This window comes from Triturus cristatus, chromosome 4_1 (genome assembly GCF_964204655.1).
Source record: "Triturus cristatus chromosome 4_1, aTriCri1.1, whole genome shotgun sequence".
NCBI lineage: Eukaryota > Metazoa > Chordata > Amphibia > Caudata > Salamandridae > Triturus > Triturus cristatus.
The window spans coordinates 137,485,904-137,490,903 of record NC_140585.1 but is presented as its reverse complement, the minus strand read 5'-3'; the positions used below and the strand labels follow the sequence as shown (position 1 = coordinate 137,490,903).

General features: G+C 39.4%; 4 non-coding genes across 4 annotated transcripts; all 4 read left to right on the top strand.

Moving 5' to 3' along the window:
- Positions 1-1,505: 1,505 nt before the first annotated feature.
- TRNAR-UCG (transfer RNA arginine (anticodon UCG)) lies at positions 1,506-1,578 on the top strand. The gene has a single exon. It is a non-coding gene; the product is annotated as a tRNA-Arg (tRNA).
- Positions 1,579-2,373: 795 nt separating this feature from the next.
- Positions 2,374-2,446, top strand: TRNAR-CCU (transfer RNA arginine (anticodon CCU)). The gene has a single exon. It is a non-coding gene; the product is annotated as a tRNA-Arg (tRNA).
- Positions 2,447-3,093: 647 nt separating this feature from the next.
- Positions 3,094-3,166, top strand: TRNAR-UCG (transfer RNA arginine (anticodon UCG)). The gene has a single exon. It is a non-coding gene; the product is annotated as a tRNA-Arg (tRNA).
- A 1,515-nt stretch (positions 3,167-4,681) lies between these two features.
- On the top strand, positions 4,682-4,754 carry TRNAR-UCG (transfer RNA arginine (anticodon UCG)). Its single transcript has one exon. It is a non-coding gene; the product is annotated as a tRNA-Arg (tRNA).
- The last annotated feature ends 246 nt before the right edge of the window (positions 4,755-5,000 follow it).

Sequence of the window (5,000 nt, the reverse complement as noted above, 5' to 3'; positions counted from 1 at the left end):
ATGGTCACACAATCTGCTTTACATTCAGAGTGGAAAAAGTATTTTCCAATACTCTTGTAGTCCTCACTTTCTCATTACTAATCATTAATAAAGTGGAGTACATACTGTAAACTCATTCAGGTTGCATCTTCAGTCTAACTACTTGTGCATTTTAGTGGCATTAAAAAGTGCTTCTATGCCGACGCACTGAATATGTGATAGGTTTGCAGAATTTTGACATGACAGAATGGGTTTTTAGCTTAAGTGTGTGTAGAAGAACTGCAAGGTGTGTGCCTATGTGTGCATAGAGTGGTACATGTGTAAAATCTATATGATTTGGGCAGTTAAAGTGCTGATTTTGCCTCCGAGTAAGAAAAGTACTACACAAAATGTATAAAGGATCGGCACATTGGCTGCCTTTGCTGATGCCCCCGTTGCCTAATTTGTAGTGCAATGGTTAAGTTGCAGAGTGTGGTTGAACTTGGTTAGGAGACTTAGTGCCTCTTTCCGTGTCCTACTGATGATAAGGATGGCTTGATACCATTTTCTAAGCCCAGTATATTGAGAAAAGAAGTAAGTGAAGAAGAAGTGTGGAGTCGAAAGTGGTTCTCCAATTTCTCTCCACTTGCTAAAATTGCAAAGTCTCCATTATAGCATAGAAGAGAGCGTTAAAGTCGGGGATGGAAGAGGATGAAAATGGGAAGTTTACTTATAGAGAGAATTGAGAAATGCCCTGTGTGCACACACCGGTGTCTGACCATAGAATAAATTTAAATAATGCCTCTAGAAAAGAGCTATACATGTGTGCCTCAGTGGCCTAATGGATAAGGCACAGGCCTCCTAAGCCAGGGATTGTGGGTTCAAGTCCCATCTGACGTGATAACAAAAATCCTCCCTCTTTCTTTTCCAGAAAATTAGGTAGATTTATTACATGCTTCCTCTCAGAAGTTTATGAGGGATTAGGTACTTTGAAATGGTCCCATTTTACTTGTGTACACTTCACAGTCATGTTAGGGTTCTGAAACTGCAAAGTATATTTTTAAATGCCTATTTTTGTGAGATGCATTTTCGACCGTCCAGAACATATTCCTTTGGAAAAAATGATATGAATTGGATTGGTGTGAATCTTGTTTCTAGAGGTGGTGACAGGCTTTCAGCTACTTGAATAGGTCAAGCCAGGATTCATAAAACTTATACAACCTATGTGAGTGTGAAAAATTAGCATATGCAGGAAGGAGCAATTTGTACTACTTTCAAAACAGTTTCACTCCACGTCTGGAAACGTCCAGAGCTATGTAGAGCATACAAATGAGCTTTAAACTCATGAGGAAAGAGGTTTGTATGCAAAAAGGAAAACAAAAGCATATCGTACTCATAAAATTCTCAATATATAGATTCCAAAAAAGTGCTTCCAGCGAAAAGAGCTGAAAGAACACTATGGGATGTAAACCTGAATACCTTTCAATAATATGTTCTCCATCCATGCATACCACCTACATGATAAAAATCATCTCAGGTGGACGGATGACCGCGTGGCCTAATGGATAAGGCATCTGACTTCGGATCAGAAGATTGAGGGTTCGAGTCCCTTCGTGGTCGTTTTTGGCCACTGGTCACACAATCTGCTTTACATTCAGAGTGGAAAAAGTCTTTTCCAATACTCTTGTAGTCCTCACTTTCTCATTACTAATCATTAATAAAGTGGAGTACATACTGTAAACTCATTCAGGTTGCATCTTCAGTCTAACTACTTGTGCATTTTAGTGGCATTAAAAAGTGCTTCTATGCCGACGCACTGAATATGTAATAGGTTTGCAGAATTTTGACGTGACAGAATGGGTTTTTAGCTTAAGTGTGTGTAGAAGAACTGCAAGGTGTGTGCCTATGTGTGCATAGAGTGCTACATGTGTACAATCTGTATGATTTGGGCAGTTAAAGTGCTGATTTTGCCTCCGAGTAAGAAAAGTACTACACAAAATGTATAAAGGATCGGCACATTGGCTGCCTTTGCTGATGCCCCCGTTGCCTAATTTGTAGTGCAATGGTTAAGTTGCAGAGTGTGGTTGAACTTGGTTAGGAGACTTAGTGCCTCTTTCCGTGTCCTACTGATGATAAGGATGGCTTGATACCATTTTCTAAGCCCAGTATATTGAGAAAAGAAGTAAGTGAAGAAGAAGTGTGGAGTCGAAAGTGGTTCTCCAATTTCTCTCCACTTGCTAAAATTGCAAAGTCTCCATTATAGCATAGAAGAGAGCGTTAAAGTCGGGGATGGAAGAGGATGAAAATGGGAAGTTTACTTATAGAGAGAAGTGAGAAATGCCCTGTGTGCACACACCGGTGTCTGACCATAGAATACATTTATATAATGCCTCTAGAAAAGAGATATGCATGTGTGCCTCAGTGGCCTAATGGATAAGGCACTGGCCTCCTAAGCCAGGGATTGTGGGTTCAAGTCCCATCTGAGGTGATAACAAAAATCCTCCCTCTTTCTTTTCCAGAAAATTAGGTAGATTTAAAACATGCTTCCTATCAGAAGTTTATGAGGGATTAGGTACTTTGAAACGGTACCATTTTACTTGTGTACACTTCACAGTCATGTTAGTGTTCTGAAACTGCAAAGTAGATTTTTAAATGCCTATTTTTGTGAGATGCATTTTCGACCGGCCAGAACATATTCCTTTGGAAAAAATGATATGAATTGGATTGGTGTGAATCTTGTTTCTAGAGGTGGTGACAGGCTTTCAGCTACTTGAATAGGTCAAGCCAGGATTCATAAAACTTATAAAACCTATGTGAGTGTGAAAAATTAGCATATGCAGGAAGGAGCAATTTGTACTACTTTCAAAACAGTTTCACTCCACGTCTGGAAACGTCCAGAGCTATGTAGAGCATACAAATGAGCTTTAAACTCATGAGGAAAGAGGTTTGTATGGAAAAAGGAAAACAAAAGCATATCGTACTCATAAAATTCTCAATATATAGATTCCAAAAAAGTGCTTCCAGCGAAAAGAGCTGAAAGAACACTATGGGATGTAAACCTGAATACCTTTCAATAATATGTTCTCCATCCATGCATACCACCTACATGATAAAAATCATCTCAGGTGAACGGATGACCGCGTGGCCTAATGGATAAGGCGTCTGACTTCGGATCAGAAGATTGAGGGTTCGAGTCCCTTCGTGGTCGTTTTTGGCCAATGGTCACACAATCTGCTTTACATTCAGAGTGGAAAAAGTATTTTCCAATACTCTTGTAGTCCTCACTTTCTCATTACTAATCATTAATAAAGTGGAGTACATACTGTAAACTCATTCAGGTTGCATCTTCAGTCTAACTACTTGTGCATTTTAGTGGCATTAAAAAGTGCTTCTATGCCGACGCACTGAATATGTGATAGGTTTGCAGAATTTTGACATGACAGAATGGGTTTTTAGCTTAAGTGTGTGTAGAAGAACTGCAAGGTGTGTGCCTATGTGTGCATAGAGTGGTACATGTGTAAAATCTATATGATTTGGGCAGTTAAAGTGCTGATTTTGCCTCCGAGTAAGAAAAGTACTACACAAAATGTATAAAGGATCGGCACATTGGCTGCCTTTGCTGATGCCCCCGTTGCCTAATTTGTAGTGCAATGGTTAAGTTGCAGAGTGTGGTTGAACTTGGTTAGGAGACTTAGTGCCTCTTTCCGTGTCCTACTGATGATAAGGATGGCTTGATACCATTTTCTAAGCCCAGTATATTGAGAAAAGAAGTAAGTGAAGAAGAAGTGTGGAGTCGAAAGTGGTTCTCCAATTTCTCTCCACTTGCTAAAATTGCAAAGTCTCCATTATAGCATAGAAGAGAGCGTTAAAGTCGGGGATGGAAGAGGATGAAAATGGGAAGTTTACTTATAGAGAGAATTGAGAAATGCCCTGTGTGCACACACCGGTGTCTGACCATAGAATAAATTTAAATAATGCCTCTAGAAAAGAGCTATACATGTGTGCCTCAGTGGCCTAATGGATAAGGCACAGGCCTCCTAAGCCAGGGATTGTGGGTTCAAGTCCCATCTGACGTGATAACAAAAATCCTCCCTCTTTCTTTTCCAGAAAATTAGGTAGATTTATTACATGCTTCCTCTCAGAAGTTTATGAGGGATTAGGTACTTTGAAATGGTCCCATTTTACTTGTGTACACTTCACAGTCATGTTAGGGTTCTGAAACTGCAAAGTATATTTTTAAATGCCTATTTTTGTGAGATGCATTTTCGACCGTCCAGAACATATTCCTTTGGAAAAAATGATATGAATTGGATTGGTGTGAATCTTGTTTCTAGAGGTGGTGACAGGCTTTCAGCTACTTGAATAGGTCAAGCCAGGATTCATAAAACTTATACAACCTATGTGAGTGTGAAAAATTAGCATATGCAGGAAGGAGCAATTTGTACTACTTTCAAAACAGTTTCACTCCACGTCTGGAAACGTCCAGAGCTATGTAGAGCATACAAATGAGCTTTAAACTCATGAGGAAAGAGGTTTGTATGCAAAAAGGAAAACAAAAGCATATCGTACTCATAAAATTCTCAATATATAGATTCCAAAAAAGTGCTTCCAGCGAAAAGAGCTGAAAGAACACTATGGGATGTAAACCTGAATACCTTTCAATAATATGTTCTCCATCCATGCATACCACCTACATGATAAAAATCATCTCAGGTGGACGGATGACCGCGTGGCCTAATGGATAAGGCATCTGACTTCGGATCAGAAGATTGAGGGTTCGAGTCCCTTCGTGGTCGTTTTTGGCCACTGGTCACACAATCTGCTTTACATTCAGAGTGGAAAAAGTCTTTTCCAATACTCTTGTAGTCCTCACTTTCTCATTACTAATCATTAATAAAGTGGAGTACATACTGTAAACTCATTCAGGTTGCATCTTCAGTCTAACTACTTGTGCATTTTAGTGGCATTAAAAAGTGCTTCTATGCCGACGCACTGAATATGTAATAGGTTTGCAGAATTTTGACGTGACAGAATGGGTTTTT